Raw genomic sequence first — 17,539 nt, forward strand, 5'->3', positions numbered from 1 at the left:
GAGATGGGCTCACATAAATCCTTACAGAGTTACAATATTTTTCTCTCTGAAATGAAAATCCAATAACATTATCTTGTATGCAAAATATACAATAATTTATGTTATACATCTTAGGTTACCATGTTGAAAGCAGATTTCTAAGGCTTTGTCTTAATCTTCACTTTTCAACAGGGAAACAGATACTGCACATACAAAACAATATAAACCCAAGCAACATCATGAGTCAACACAAACTGATTATTTGCACACATTTTCCTGAATGCTAATTGCTTTCAGTGTTCTCAAAACACCATTTGATGGAAAAATAACAACTTTCATTATACAGTAAAAGGCAATTTCATCAACTTAGAAAGGATACCTTGGGAAAATCTGTACCAAGCTTGATTTACCCTCATGTTTTGCAGACATGTGTACCACTTGCAACAGTTTTGACTCAACTCCAGCATAAAATAGTTGCTGAAGTTCATTGAAGGTAAAGCTAAATCCTCACAGTGATCACTTCTGGCTTTTAATCTATTAATTCTTGTCTTTTCAGATTAAAATACCAGAATTGGCTACTTACCCCATCTTTCTGATTTCTTCCTACTCTTTTTCTTTCTTGTACTATATTTAAACTCCATGCCCCTTTCTAGCCTTAACATATGTAGGGCATCTTATTTTCCTTATGTGAACCTGCTTCTGAAGCTGGATCATCTGGAGTATGGCCATACCAGAAGAGTATTTCTGAACAAAATAAGTTTCTGCCTAATTACCACCTTCACACAAGAAATCACGTGCTTTATTATTGAATGAAGAAATGCCTGAAAAGATGATAATCCAAGGTTATTCCACAGAGTAATTCAAGTGGAGCTGGTGTGCAAAACCCCACTCATTTGTGATCAGAAGTCCCAAAGTACTGGGGGAGCCACTCTTGTACTCAAGTACTCTGATACTTGTTCCAGACAGCACATCATGGGAGTGGTCATTATTGTTTCCAGGAGCAAAAGAACTTATTTAAGAGACTCATTAACCCATAAATCCCGATAACTCCTTTTGCAGGAACAGCTATATAAGAAATTATAAGGCTAACTTTGCTCTACTATGTTGGTTGGAGGCAGAGATCAGCTGTATGGGCCTCATAACCTGCACCAAAACCAAATGATTTTTCTCTTCCACAGAGACAAGGTAGGTGGAGGCATTACAGTCTCTTACTGGACCCAGTTTGCCGCTCTAAATTATCTGTCATTAGACTCTTTGTTTGCCTTGCCTATATAAAAGTTCATCTATATGAACACATTAAAAAACGTGTATGGACATTGTCTCATTAAAATGAAGTGAATCTGATGCAGACTCTGTTTAGAACTTGTTTGTATTTACTCTTAATACACCAAGTAGCAATATAAGCCAGTTAGATAGGAATATAAACCCAGGAGCATTGTGTGGATATCAAGACGCATCTAAGCCCTGGCACAAGTCCTGCAAACTGGCTAAAAATATCTGCTTTATTGAAGTCTCTCTGGATTTGTTGCATCACATTATATGCAATTTATTTGCACACTGTGGCTTTGGAACAGTGTCAGAAAACATGTTCTGATTGAATGACACTGGAAACCACAGAAAATTGGCTAGATTTCCTCTGCTCCTAAACCAAATTTCCAACTGGAAAAAGAGAAGATATCAGGAGAAAGTACAGTCTAAAGCATGATTCTGAATGACATTGAGAATGCACAACAGCCCTAATTTCTTGTTATTAAATCACACATTCACAGAATGGTTTGGATTAGAAGGGACCCTTAAAGATTGTCCATTCCAACACTCAAGTCATGTTGCCCTTTTGTCCTTCTTTTCTCCTTCTCTCCCTTTTTCTCTCTGAAACATCATGCTCAATGAAGCTAGATTTGCTTTCACAGTAAGGATTTTAAATCAGTTATTACACTATAACAGGTGTAATGTTAAAACTCAAAAAATACACTCGTTTTTCTCCTGTTATCAACTCTCTCTAATTACAGATTCTGTATATATAATGAAGCAGAAACAAGTAAGTGTAAGATAGGATTTTTCAAGCTGAAAAACTAAAAGGTGTATTAAAGATGCACATCACCATTATTTATTATTTGTCTTTTGTAACTTTCAGGACATCAAGTCTAAACCTTGTGGAGCACATGATAAGCAAACCCCTTTAAAGCAGAATCCAAAGGTTTTATATAGCTGCATTCAGCAAATATGTGACAAACACCAGGATCCCTCAGTTCCTTCAGCTAATCATGAAATAAATAATGGATGCTTTATTACCATCCAAAAAACCAAAAAAATAAAACCCAACCAAAACCACTGAATATTGACATTAGTAATAATGTAGTATTACCTACTCTACAGAGTTCCCTAGACATGCAAAATGAAGAGTTTAACCAAGGGCCAAACTAAAGAATGAAAATTTCTGGTTGGATTTTCTGCTGTTAATGACAAAGTAGCCTTGTTTGGATCTTCTTGTGGAGTAGAGTCACTCACAGTTTAATAATAAACTATTATTATTGCTAATAAGTAAACTTATTGGGTTTAACATCTTTGAGATATGTAGATGGATACTAAGCTTTTTATTGAGATTGGCTGATGGGCTGAAACTTATTGAGAGAGGGAAAAGGGACAATGACATATCCATAGACAGTGTCTTCATGTTACATCTTTTTTTTTTTTTTTCTTAAATAAACAGACTAATATACTCTCTTCCTCCACAGAGAAAATTATGTATCGCAATAGAACAGTTTTAAACTGATAAATAAACATGAAGACGAGGCAGCAGTGAAAGAACAAAAAAATGTGTCCCTTCAAGGTTGGGCTTCTGTATTTGTTTATTTATTTACTTTATATTTTAATATAGCAGAAATAACATTCATAAAGCTTTCATAGATAATAGATCTTCAAACATCAGAGTCACCTTAATTCTAGGAATCTAAAAATCAGTTATTTTGACTAAGCTAGCCTTCTTCTTTGCTTTTGTAAACACTGAAATTCATGGCCTCCAGAAATCACACTTACTATGGAGTGCATAGCTCCTTGGAGTTCAGTACTCATACTGAATTAGGCGCATTGATGAGTCCTGGGAATATTTAATCTGAACTTAATTTCATTATGCTTTGATCTGCCCTTTGTGTTTCAGTTTCATTTGTGGTACATAGTTTTGTACTCAGAACATATATATTCTGTTGTATGACTATTGTATGACACAACAGCTTTGGGAAGTGGACAAGAAACACTCCAACCTTTACAGACTCACAGTTTACTTAGAGGATCTTGGGATTTTTCCCTAAATCCATTGACTGCATCCTTCTATCTTAAATGCTATGAATCAATTGCTAATGACACTGTAAAGTATTGCACAAAATGCTGAGTGACTCCAGCCAGCTCTTTTTATCAAAATATTTTTTGTTTTAGATATTTAGGACAGGTACTCGCACACTCAGAAAAAGATGCATCTATACATTCTTTAACATGCAATTTGCTTGCATGGGATTACGACAATAGATGTAAAATTATCATAATATTCTTTCTTTTTAATTAACATTTCAAATTTCACAGCACTATTTTAAAGGAAATTTTCCTGTGTTGTGCACAAGGCCATGTGTTTAGCATACAGTCAGTTCCCTGCTTATCTAGGAATCAATAAACTGGTTTAACCACAAGCTGACTCATGTCTTTAGTCCCCTCAACTATTACGTTGTCATAGATTCAAACAAGAGGAGTGATCACTAGGAGGAATAATGACAGCAGCAGCATCCCTGCAGACTCAGGAAGGGAAGTTGAGACATGGGTTTCAGACAAGCCAGTCCTATGTCCTTGGTGATAGCTGTTGGCACCCTGGTAGACTTGCTATGCTTTGCAGAGTTCTCAGAGAGAAAAGTGAAGCTAGTAATGAAGGTGAACATGAGTTTGTACTTGCTATTGTGAGAGGAAGGGAAAAAGACACCATACTAGTTTCAAAAAGAGTTTTTCTGCTTGTTAGATACCACATGTAATTAGCCGTTTTATTAGTGCTGGAAGAACATATCTCTGGGAGAGCAAGGGAGGTAGGAGAACTGAAGTCTCCTGTTCAAGAATTTCAGTCCTGGTTAGAAATTGAATAGGTTATGATGGCAACTTTTTATGTCTCTTCTTATTTTTCTGACCAAACCTCCTGATTGCTGAATGCCTTACTTCTGCAGGCTAGCACTTGTGTCACAAAAAGCACTGCTAAATAGGGTCAATCCAAGTTCTAACAAAGCTAGTGGCAAGCTGCCAGCTGACTTCAGTCAGCAACTGCAGCTTCAAAAACTATGTCATCTGTGGTGGTGAATGAGATGGAAAGAGCATAGAGGGAGTTTAGCATCCTGAGTACATAGAGTTGACAGATGGAAAATTATCTTTACCTCTAAGTATGTTATCTAGTACCTGCTTGTTTATATATTTTTTTTCTGGAGCAGAGTTAGTGGGGTTTTTCACTGTACAAGGTTGAACAAATAATAGAATATTTTCTTTGCATATTATTTTCAGGATAAAGTGAGCATTTTGTCTTTGTCAAAGAAATTAGATTTATTTTAAGCCTTTAGAAAATGTGTCTCATATTGGGTCATTTCTCACAAAGCAGCCATTAGAGGGTTAAAAACCTTATTTATAGGATTTGAGGTATATTTTCATAATTTAATCAATTAATCAAGGTGTAGAATCCGATCCCATATTTGATCAGTACCTCCTGCAAAGGATGTTTATTAACACTACCTGAGTCATCAGTGTGGTTCTTGCTATATTATTAAGTTATACAACAATAAAAGAAGACAAAGTTCTGCTGCAAGGTACACTATCATCTTGTCAACTGAAGATGAAATAAATTGAAGATATGAAATATTTTTTTTCAGTGAATGATTAAGAAGAATCTAAAAAATCAAGCATACGTGTGGCAGAGCAAAAAGCAGCTCCTGAGATCTTGCTATGTAAATGGCCAAAGATGAGAAATTAAGGAGAAAATACCATCCAAACCAGCTTTTTTGATCACTGCCAGTGGTTTCTGTGGCTGATTTCTGTCATACAGAATAATTCAAGATGAATCTGAAAAGTCCCCAAACTCTTCTTGTAAGGGAGATTTGGAGGTCCACACTTAATTTACTGATGAAGTACGTTTGTGATTTGGCTGCTGGCTTCCTAAAGAAGGAAGAGGAGGGATAGATCATTCTTCTGGAGGCCTAGGGGAGTTAAAATTGAAATCTTTTTTGGTATTATTTTAGAGCAAATATTTTATTTATTTCCTTTTGTGGGAGGGATGGATGTGTAAGGACTAACCAGGCAGAATCCTAGTCCCACACAGCTACCCAAATAAAAATAGAATTTTACCAGAAACGTGAAGCAAAGTATGCATTGTGGGTTCTGACCTGAAGTTTATGTCTTTTGTTCCAGTTGTATATTGGCTCACTCTTGTGTATGCTAAACATTTGCAGTGAAGCTACTACATTCAGGCATTCAAAGTGCTCACAGATCGTAGCCAACTTCACAGTAATTCGCTTAGGTGGACTGGTGACAAGATTACATATTAAGAAAAAAATTCTCTGTGATGATGGTGGGATACTGGCACAGGTTGCCCAGAGAAGTTGTGGCTGCCCCATCACTGGCAGTGTTCAAGGCCACGTTGGACGTGGCTTTGAGCAACCTGGCCTAGTGGAAGGTGTCCCTGATGATCTTTAAGTTCCCTTTCAACCCAAGCCATTTACAGATTGCATTAACACTAAATTGTCCAGAACCTCATTTTTTTTTCTTTTTCATCTCTTTGTTTCAAATTGGATGTGTCTTTTACACGACAACCTTAGTGACTTTGCCAAAGTGATCTTGATTAAGTAGTAGTCAAAGGGACCTGCTAACATTTGCCTTTACATTGTCACTAGTAAAGTTTTTTTTTGGAGGATGATGGTGGTATTAAAAGTGGAGCAAAAGAGAGTAGTTTGATGTTCTCAGGGCTTTATGTAGTAAACCATTTCTGTTCACATATGTGTGTGCATCTAAACAGATCTGCATGAGAGAATTCACAAAGGCTAATTTTGGCCTAAAGAAGTGAGTATCCCTGAGTTGCCCTGTAGTCAGGGAAAAGAGGGAGAGACAGGCTCCTTCAGGGAGTGATTAAGGAGAGCTCCTTCTAGAAAAATGTATTTCTCTCCTCTGACCCAACAGAACCAAGTGCTGTAGGCTAGCATTAGCCTTTGTTGGTATCACTCTTAGAGTGTTTGCTATTAGCCTAGGAGCTACGGCAACTGGACCTGTCACAGGATGGACTTTTACTTGGAAAGTGTAAGTCATAACTCCATTAGGCTTTTGGTCATATGAAAATTTACATGCACCATTAAAGGCAATGAGATCACTCACAGTGAAAAGACATCACCATTAGGGCCCTGCCTGTCATCATTTTTAGTCACAGTTTGGAAAAACATTTATATACACTTAGCTGGAGGCACAGTATATAGCAGAGCTAGTTTGAACAGCTATTTATAAAATGACGATTTGTCAATAACAAAAATATGTTCTAGGAAAATAACTTTGTCAACACATCTTGCTTTGGAAAAGGTTTCTCAGGTCCAAGAGAGAATTTCTGTCCAGCTATAGGCATGCTGGAGAACAGCCAATAGCCCAGGGCTAAGGCACTCGCTTGGGACAAGGGAGACCCAGGTTGTTTCTCTGTTGCATGATTCAGCCCAGGTGTTTGAATTTTTCTTCCTGTGTTTCAACTAAGTGATCTGATGCCTTGGTTAAACCTAAAGTGGGATGTTTCCCTCTGGAAACTCAAAAAGTCTTCAATTACTTCAAAAGGAAAAGAAAGCAGATTTAATTATAAAGCAGCTCGGTTAGGAATGCATTTAGATTTTCATTTTCCATTAAAGCATGAAGGCTTTTATTGCTACAAGCTTGAGAAGAATGTTTTTGGAAAAACACCCTGCGTAACAGTACATTTTCAGGTCTTAGCTAGTAAGAGCCTGTGTCCCATTTTCTCATTGCTTTTAGTAATCTCTCTGGCACCTTTGTTTGGTAATTGTTCATTAATTTTGAGCACTGCTTATCCATGCCTTTCCATATTAATAAACTAATAAAGGCATTAATAATTATTAATATATAAATTCAAACTGTTTTCAAATGATTTTACAGTCAAGAACCACATATTTACTGAGAGTTATCACAGTAGATCAAATATTTATGCCATATTATGACAAGACAAACATCAGAGGTACCAGTCCTAACAGGAAGTAGCTAGCTTAAAAAATTCCTATCTCATAAGATGAGAAAATAGCTTCCCAGTACATTCTTGTAAGTGATGCTGTTGACTCAAAAAGGGCAATTTGCTGTCAGTAACACTGAGGGATCTGCAGTGTTTTTAATGGAGAAAGTAGTTAATCTGCCTTAAAAATAAATCACAGATGGATAAAATGCTTAGTAATCAGGAATTTCATCTGCAAAGTTTTTTTATTTTTCCAATGTAATGGAAAAAGAGGAAATAATACTGACAGCTGATTTGTAGCATTCTTCCTGTTATGAGGTGCAGCAGCAATGTATTTTTTTGTTTTAACTTTAGTAATGTTTTTTATTCTTTCAAGTACCTAATTGTGGATAAAACCGGACAGTGTGGATCATAGATTTGGTCTGAATATCTGCTAGCTTGTTTTTGTTTAGCTTGGCCATTAAAAGTAATATTTCACATACAGTGTTCAGCTTCCTGCAAGAACACAATAAGAGCATTGTATAGCAGTATCTCTAACTCCACTATGTAGTAAAGGAATAACATAAGACCATTATTATCATAAGCAAGACAATAACAGTACTTTACATAGAAAGTGTAACTTTTGTCCAAAAAGTTAAAGGAAAAGCAGAATATTCTTAGTGAAGAGCCTTATTTGTACTTATTTTTTATCTTTAATGGCCACATCTTTTAATTAGCCAACAAAAAGCAGATACACTCTAGAATTGAAATTGAAAGTTTACAAAATTTTTGGTCATACTATCCCCCCAAAACCAACTTTCCTTCAGAAAAAAAACACAACAGAAACAAAACCAACCTGATAATTTTTATCCTCACTTATCATGCTTTGATGAGCATAATAAAAAAATGCTGACTGACAATGTACAGATGATATCCACTGACCACAATTCTTCTTGGAACACTCAGGATAATAGCTGTGCCCCTTCTTGCTTGGAGACTTTCCAGCCCCACTAAGGTGGTTCCCATCTGTGAGTTTCCCTACATCATCAGTCACAGGGGAGTGTTTCCTGTGCTACACACTGCACTCCACTTACTCATTTTTGCTGATATCTTTGAGTGTTCTCTAGGCAGGTGTGAAGTTTACTCTTGAATCCTCTCAGTAAAGTGAGTCTCCAGTTGTTAGATTTGTAGGTAAATGAGGGCATTTTTCAACCTAATTTCTGAGAGATGGATGGAATAAAGACCATTGACACACAAAATGAAGTTGGGAATGATCCAGAAACAGCCATGAAAAAGATCTTCAGTCAACTGTCCCGAAGGATGGTGGGCGTGGACTGCAACAAGCCTGAAGTCCACCTTGGCTCTATTTTGGCTCTAGCAGTTGCTAGAGAATAAAAAATGATGTAAGAAGAAAGAATAATGAGTGATGATTTTAAAATAAGTTCAAGCTGATAAGCACAAAAGTCTCTCTGTTATCTCTCTGCAGTCAAATACTATCTGAACCACAAGCCCCATATTGCTAACAGTCTGCACTGAAATATAGAACCCCAAAGGCCAGATGCCAGCTGAAATAGTCAGATATGAATCCTGAGCAAGCCTACGTACCTCAGTTAAGACACTCCATATTTACTCTGATTAACTATGATTATGTTCTGTCTCTATAAAAGTAAGCAGCTAAGGATCTGTTGTAGCATAAGGTTACAAATGCCATGCTCATGCACAATCCTGAATAGATCATTAAGGGCAAGTGGCTGAAGAAGATGTATATACACAGGTTTAAGGCTCTGGGTATAAACTGTTCTTTATGCTTGTATTTGACACATAGACTAATCCTGCAGTCATCTCTCTGAGCATTAAAGCAGTGCATTGTAATGCTAAACTGATAAATCAGCCTGCAAGTACATCCTGAGAAATGGCTGTACTGCAAGGGACAACACTGCTGTATTCTGTCCTGCAAATAGGATTGTCTTTTAAGACAAAACAGAGAAGTTTGTTGGTATGTGTAAATCAGCAGAGTTCTGCAATGTTAACAGACCTGCACCAGTTTCCACCAGCAGAGAATCTGGCATTTTTAATAGAAAATAATATCTGTTTATTTATAGTTTTATCTGTTAAAATTCACTACTTGCAAATCCTTAGGCTACATTTATTGAACATAAATTATTGCCATAAAGGTGCTACTTTACTAACCATGTACCTAGATCACAAAAAAGCCTTTGAGGTTATTTTTCCTTGCTGCATTTTTTGTTGTTCTGTTTACTGTTATTTTGACCCTAAATTAGTTTTATCAATAATTCAAATTAGCTTTGGAAGCTAACAGATTGGTAAGAGGATTGCTGTAAGACTATGATTTACTCTCTGATTTTGAAAACTTAGTTACGCAAAAAATTATACCTATGTAAGCTCTGTTTTATTGCATTTTAATGGAATGAATGTTAAAAATTGGAATTGCAGTTGGTTTTGACAATAGCTGTCTTTAAAAGACAAGAAAAGAGAACCTGCATACTTTCATTGCTTAGAAATTCCCTTGTTAAAACTTAACACATTGTTTTCCATATTTGAAAAAAATTACAGAATATGATAATAAGCTTAATTTTATCATAAAGCTTGAGAAGAGCAGACACCACCCTGTGAAAGAATGGCACTTGTAGAGCCATTTTCTGTATGCTATAGCTGTTAGATATTACGTAGACTGCATTCTGAGCATGATTAACTATAAAATCAACAGTGCATCAGAACAGAAGATCTGTGGTGAAACAGTAAATACAGTTCACCTTGATCAATAATTTTTATTTTTAAATTTATTAGCAAAAAAGAAAGATAGAATCCGTAAAATTGGGTTAAATTAGTTAACTGCTATAACTTTTTTTCCTTGCTTTTTCTTTGTTGTTTGTAGTTTTACTGTTTCTAGGACATTCGTTATTTACTGCATGAGAACAATGAAAGGCTAAAGTAAAATTTTAATTTTGCTTTTTGGAATAACATTTGAAACATGTAAAAAACGTTTCATTTACTTTTCAAATCTATCTCCTTTTCATTCTGTTTTTCTGGTTATATGTCTCTGTGTGTCTGTCTGATAGAAATGTATCATAGACACAAATTTATCAGTTCTACTATAATACCTTTCTCTTAGGAAAAAAGTGCATTATTAAAACAACCCCCCAACCTGTTCTTCAAGTAATTAGAAGCATCAAAGCTGATTTTATGCACATTCCTACATACAACTTCTTTTTTTGTGAATTCATATCATGCTGTACCCTATAGAGGTTTGTGTATGCAAAAATGTCACACACACACATTTCTAAACTGCTGTATGCCTTTTGCAGTTTGCAAGCTGTCACATTATAGACAAATGCCACAAAATCCTACACCACATCTTTGAGTTTTAGTTTTATTTAGATTAAGTAGTGAGAATAATTCTAGTAGGGAAATATCCTATTCTGAATGCATGTCCACCAATCTTTTCTATTTAAAATGACACCTTCTATAATAAAATGGCTAGATTAATATACTGAAGTACTGTTGTGATAACTCTTGGCATTATTTTTAGTAACAATTAGAAATTACATTTCAAAGAACTCCCTACAGTCTTCCCAGTGACTGCAATTCTGAACACAACACTATCAGACCAGACTGGAGATTTCATGTTACTTTCTGCGTTTCAAGCCTTAATATTAAACACTTTTCCTTGTCTAGTATTAGTTTCATATGTTAATATAATTTTTTATTAACATAATACAAATATCTCTTGCAGTACTACATCCTTCATTGCTAGCGGCTTTCATATCAAATGTCACTGCAAATTTTATTTTCTCTAATAGATTACGACTTGTACATTGTATTAGTGAAAGTGAACATTATTACAGGATGTCACTAAAATTAAAGAGCATACTGTACAACAGCACATAACACTCTGCTAAATTACCTTCTGACCCACTCTGTTCTATCCCATCCCACCCCACCTAATGCTATCAGAAGTTCTGTTAGATATTTTATTGCTTCTTTGGAGAAAACTTCACCTTTCCAGAACCTTACTATATCCATTGTCAAAATATCACATTATACAATTCACTGGAAGTGAACTTATTGCAAAATACCCATTAGGTTCCCAGGAGATGCCTTACATTAATTGTTTAGTGAAAGCACCCTTAGGCTATCGCTAGGGAAGAACATTAAATGCATAAAAAGAGAAGTTGACAGAGATCCCTGTAGAACAAGATAACATCTACTGGCTTAAAACTTCTCCGTGAAGAATCCTGCTAGTCGCTGCTCAAAATGGTCATTTTGGGGTTATTTTTCCTCCTTCTCCTGCAAGCACAGATACAATTAATCTGAAAAGAAAACCAGTGCTGCATCAATAGAGAATCTTTAAAAAGTGATTATGAAAAGCCAAGCTGGAGTGGTAAACAAGGAAAAATAAAAATAAAAATAAAAAGAGGGAATTGTTTGGGACCTGAGGAGTCTGTATGGCTTGATGGCTTGCAGAGGTAATGACAAGGAGAGAAAAAAGTTGAAGAGCAGAGAAACTGCAGAACTAATGCTACAGATGAAATAGAAATTAAGAAAAATGAAAGATGGTCGGGAGAGATAAGAAAGAAAATCAAGACAGACAGAAAAAAACAGGATGCTCAAATGAACCGTGCAGTCAGAAAGGTTGTAACTAAAATGTCAGCTAGCTGTTCATGGCTGAGCAGTCCACTTCAGAAAGGAAGGGTAATAATTTTAGCAGCTAGGCACATTCATATTTCTGTTACATTCTTTTTATCATGTCATGTCCTCTTAATATTGTTCTTTTCTTTAATATTGAAAGCTGGCAGATCTCGTCTACTTTATGCATCTAACATAATTTCGTCTATCTCACTATGCCTTATTTAAAATACCTCTGAAATGAACCTGTATTATAACCTGTATTTTTTCTCAATTTTGCGAAAAACAGATTTTGGGGTTTGGTACTGCTTCCAAAGTACCACAAGAGGGGGCACTAGTTAAACAAGACGCAGGAACGTAACTTTTCTCAGGGTTTTTTCTTTTGTCACTCATAAATAAAAAAAAAAAAAAAAAATAAAAAAATTCTCTTTCCCAGCTTCACCAGAATATGATGCTATTATGTTGAGAATAGTTATTCCTATTGGGATAATTAATGGAAGAGTAGCTACCATGAAGATATACTGTAAAAAAGGGCACAGAAACCTGAGTATACTCAAAAGCAATTAGCAAAATAAAATTAAGTTTTTGTTCACATTCCCCCTAAGAGAAACATTTACCTATGAGGAAAAATCAGATATTCTTTATTTTGGGCTAAGTCTTCAGATCTGTTTATAACCAATGTTTGGAAACACAGGGCTCCTAGATATTGAAGTGTGCTTATATTTTCAACTGTCAGTTCCTCGCAGCTTGTGCAGTCATTTGTCTTTGCAAAAAGTGTACACAAATGATATTACTCTGAGTTTTATTTTTATTTGGCACTCATTTTGTGCAGGTGCAAATGCCTGCAAGGCTGTAGAAATGAAACATATGTACATTGACGCTTTATACTAGCTGCCTATCTTAGGGGCTTGTATGTCTTTACTAAACATGTAAGCACCTCAGTCTGTTCAGGATTTTTTCTTCAAACAGCCCAGGGAGGTAGAAAGCACTACTATGTCTAGCTTTATTCTTGGGGAGCTAAGGCAACTGAGGTCTGGAAACACAAAGACCTTCATCTCCCACCAAAATCACTGGAGTCCAGGTAATCCCCTATATGTGAGTAGCTGAACTTAGATATTCTGCCCCAAACCACTGGAGATGTAAATAAAGTGAAATAAGGGATCCCCAGTGCTAAACTGGAAGATTAAATGTTTTCTGTGCAAGCAAAATACCTAGTCCTAAATGGTCTCTATTCTCATTTGTGCTAGCTTTATCAAAATGAAGCTATCCATGCTAGAGTACATGGCGGAGTACAGGACTCTCACATTCCCAAATAGCTGATGCTCATGTAGTGGTGCTGTTACTAACATGCAATGTGAGGACACTCACAACTTACTTTTCCAGCTATTTCAAGATTTTAGGGCTTTTTCTGCACTAAAGTTGCAGAATCTGGCTAAATACAGCACTTCAGAGTTAATTAGGTTACTGCAAATTCCCTGGTGCAAGTTCCCACCAGCTCACCCACATTAAAGATCTGGGTAAATGAGGACGACTCAGGAAAAGGGCCTCTGTTTTCAGGTATTGCCAGGGGCTTTGTCCCCATCCTGCCCCAGTATAAGAATTATTATGCACCAGTAACCAATTTCTAGCTTGGTTTACTGTGGAAAAAAAACAGACTATCAATGGGAAGCCATTTCTCATGGTGTATCCCATCTCCAGTCATGCTGAGCAACATTGCTGAGCCTATTTCAGTGTTTATACTAGGGAGCCTCATATGTTTCTCATGGTGGGATTAAAATAGGTTTGTTTAACTCAGCACAGTTTGTCCAGCGTGGGCAAAGTTACAAAAATGGCAAATACTTCTCATGAAGAGGCACTAAGCTGATGAAAAAGAAAGGAAGAACAGTGGTTTAATTTTTAACTTAGAGCTTGAGCAGTGAAAAGTCATCTCCCTGCTCTAACACAGACCATCTTTGTGATCTCAGCTAGACATCTTCAGAATAGCTTAAGGAATTGTTTCACCAGCATCTTGAGTTGATTTAACTCTTGATTGCAACTGAAAGGGTTAGGAGCTGTTTCCTCTCTCACTCGTCTTGAGCCACATTTTATGCACATCTCATGGCTTGACAATATCAACTCAAGCCTCTTGAGAGGCTAAAAAGTAACCTGGCCAAAATAAACCAGTTCTCATTAGGTTAGTGAGCTGAACCATCTTGCTGTGCAATTGGGCGACCAGCATCAAAAGCTGATGGGAGAAAAGGATTACAATGATGGAACTGGGGATGAGCACAGGGAAAAGCAAGGGAAGGAGAAGCAGGAAGATGGCCATGCATCTTTGACAGCAACAAGCCATGAGCTTTGTCTCATCTGCCTGTGAAACCTATCTGTGTTAGACAATCAGAGCACATAATGGAAGGGGAATGGGATAGACCCGGGCAATGGGAACCAACCTTCTGACCATGGACTATCACCAGTAGCTGGAAAGAATGTGAAGAGGAGGGTAGCTTTTATCCACAGTGTGCTGGTGCAGGCGTTTCATGGGCTAGATGCTCTGGCTAATCAGTCAGCCATCCATAACCCTGCTGCAGTGAGGGACACTTGCAAGTCTCATTTAGAAAAGGACATGATATTTCTCTCCAGAAGCCCTGGGCTAAGCCTATTCACTTAGAATATGGGCTACAGCTCTTCTCTCTATGAAGTCATGGGGTATCACTATTCCTGTCTTCTCTAATCATCAGTCTATATATCAACATTCCCAGAGTTTGCTGATATGATGAATCAATTGTTAAGTTCAAATAGCCAGGACAGGCTACGGGACATACACCATGACAAGCTACACTGTGCAGTGGACATGCTTTTACAGTGCTAGCAGTTGAGGAAACAAGGGAGCACCATGCTGAACATGCTATCAGATTCATGGCAGGTGGAGGATCCAGAAGAAGACCTTTGGAAGAGTTAAACATGCATCAGGCTTGGTGTGAACACAATCCTTTTGACCAGGAGTGGATAAGTGCATGCAAAGAAAACTTTGGCATGAGTTAGAAATAAAGTGTTACACACGATATCTTTGTAAATAAATGGTGCAAAATGTAATCTAGAGGCTTAATACTCTGTCTTGTGGGTGATCCTCTCCATTTCACAAGACTGCCCTAATCAGCAGATATTCTCAAAGGGGAACCATCCCTGTATCTGAAGTTTACCATTGAACACTAGAGAATGAAAATGTCCTCAAGCCATAAGGAGCCCAGGAGCCTGAGTCCTAGAAAGGTGACAGAAAGGAGGTGATGGACACATATCCCAGGGGTGTGTCTCTTGAATGTGACCACAATAAAATTTTTAATTGTGGGGTAATTGTTCTGAAGAATAGATCTATTGCTATGTATACATATACAATGCAATGTAATTGCTATGTATTATATTTAGAGAGAACAATCCTTACTCTGTTAGACACTTATTCTAACCTAGGTATGGGTAGCTGAAGTCCTAACAATAGCCATACATTCGTACAGTCATTTTAGTGCATGAAGTTCAGTAATGCACTATGAAAGTCCTAATGACCATATAGTTCCTGGGCCAGACTGGTGGTTTAATCCTGACTTCTTGGTAAATATAGAGCTTGGCCAGCCACGTAGCGACAAATGGTTTTGACTCATTCCTCTCTGATGGAATTTCGTCCTGTGGAATGTGGAGATCTCACAACGTTCTCACAATATTGGCTTAAACTATTCCCTTTGAATTAAGTCTGGTTTTTCTGAAGGTTTTTTTTTTTTTTTTTTTTTCCCCATAGAAAGACTGAGTAATAGAAGAGAGGTCTACTCTGAATTGCTTTTAAGACTATGGTTTAATGACAAGAACAAATCAATCTAGTCTAAGTCCATTCAACTAACTGAAGGATCAATTTCTCCAGAAGCAATTGCCCTGTTTCTTTTTCTTGCTCTGAACTGACAATGATGTGTCTGAGTGATCAGGTGGATGAAAATTATGGTGGCTTTTTGATTTCTTTTGCATTCAGAAGAACTATTTTTCTGGTATCCTGATTCTGATATTTCAGAAGTTCTGTGATGCCACAATGGAGACTGAGAGCTGGTGGTTAGCATGGAATCTTCTCTTTGAAAAAAGCCTTAGATTGCCTTAAATTCACTGGGAAAATAAATCATTTGCTTGCACAATGAACCTGGCTCTAGCTCTGTATGCATCTGTCAGAGACACTTCACAGAGACTTAAGTCATTTGTGTGGGTCTGTGACTGAGATTAGGGTTCCCAGGATTTAAGCACTGAAGGCTGAGCTGGAAAAGACAAAAGCAAAACTTAGAGCCATATTTACAAGGAACTTTTTAAAATATCCAGCTATTTTTCTTGAAACAAAACATTGTTTACACTTCAGAGGACTAATTTATTTATGGTAACCTTTATATTTGGGTGTGAACTAATTTCTACTGTTGAATATCCAGTTAAACTGGTATCTGAGAGAACTTGGTTGGTGGAGTACCACAGGGCTGAGACCAGTTTTGTCCATGCGCATGCACCAACAGTAGATACTTCTAGTTTCTATGGGCCACAGCTCCAGGTCTTGTCCTCCAAGAACACCAGTCCATTGGAAAATACTATGAGGATTCATCTCACCAAATTCAAACATTTACAGCATAGAAAAGTAAATGGGTACTCACTGTAGTGTCTCTGAGTAATCAGTGGAAAGAAATAATTTATCTGTGCCGTCACAGGTTTTATCTTAACTCAGGTTGGGCCACGCGAATCAGAAGAACCAGACTGCACATTGCTAGCAAGTATATTTTCTGCTTTTTATCTGCATTACTGCTGGAGAAAAAACCTGGCTCCATGATGCTCAGATTGGTAGAAGCTTTTAGGATTCAATCTGCTACACAAAGAAAAAGACAGAAGGAGAAAACGGTTGGTTTAATGTGGTATTACATACATTTGGCTCCATTTTCATATTGATTGTATATATAAAAAAGGGGAAAAGTAAATAAACATGAGGAGCATAATGTCCCAAATTGAGTTTTATCACAAGTGCCTCCTGCTGGGATTTGAGAGTAAAACCTTCCCTCAAGGGGATGGAATAATATCATTTTAGTTATGGCCATATTCTTCATTTGGAACCTCCTCATCAGCACGTCAATGCATGTTATTCACTGCTTGGAGAGACAATAAAAACAAAGGGCCCATCTTTAGAAAGAAACACTCATGTTACCAACATTTACACTACAGAGATCTTGGCCCTTAATAAAACCTACATCCAGTAGCGAAGTTATCAAATGGAGTTGTGCTCATTTTCTTTTATACGCAATGAAGGGGCACAATATATCTTTACCAGCAGCTGGGAAATTAATGCTACAGCTAAAATGACATTCCGCATCTCAATGAATGATTTCCTGTGGGGTTCAGATAGTGGCTGTGACGAGAAGAGGTGTGATAATGGATCTAAGTCCATAATGCATTTATCCCCAGGTGCACTTGCTCAATCTGTTCGTTGTGCCGCTTTTTGGGGTTTAGTAGGACTTTTAGAGTTTTATTTTGCTGCACTGAAACAAATGGTTATGATTCACTTTCAAAAATCTATGTGAAAGGGAAGTTTTCTGTGCTTATGAGATCGTGTGGAATGAGACTGGGCTCTTTGATGATTTTCAGAAAGGAAAGAACTGAGATTTTTCAATGGTAGTGCTCAACAGAGTTCTGCTACCATTTAATTTTAAGATAGGAAACAGAGAACAC

At 37.0% G+C, this 17,539-nt stretch overlaps 1 long non-coding RNA gene across 1 annotated transcript; it reads left to right on the forward strand.

The window, feature by feature from the left end:
• The first annotated feature begins 229 nt into the window (after window positions 1-229).
• Window positions 230-2,239, forward strand: LOC133222460 (uncharacterized). The gene is made up of 3 exons (XR_009728297.1): window positions 230-472; window positions 1,039-1,164; window positions 2,114-2,239. It is a non-coding gene; the product is annotated as an uncharacterized LOC133222460 (long non-coding RNA).
• The last annotated feature ends 15,300 nt before the right edge of the window (window positions 2,240-17,539 follow it).

Source organism: Neopsephotus bourkii, unplaced genomic scaffold, assembly GCF_033783945.1.
Source record: "Neopsephotus bourkii isolate Nb327-2 ecotype Australia unplaced genomic scaffold, CSIRO-AGI_Nbou_v1 NB_1600, whole genome shotgun sequence".
Classification (NCBI taxonomy): Eukaryota; Metazoa; Chordata; class Aves; order Psittaciformes; family Psittacidae; genus Neopsephotus; species Neopsephotus bourkii.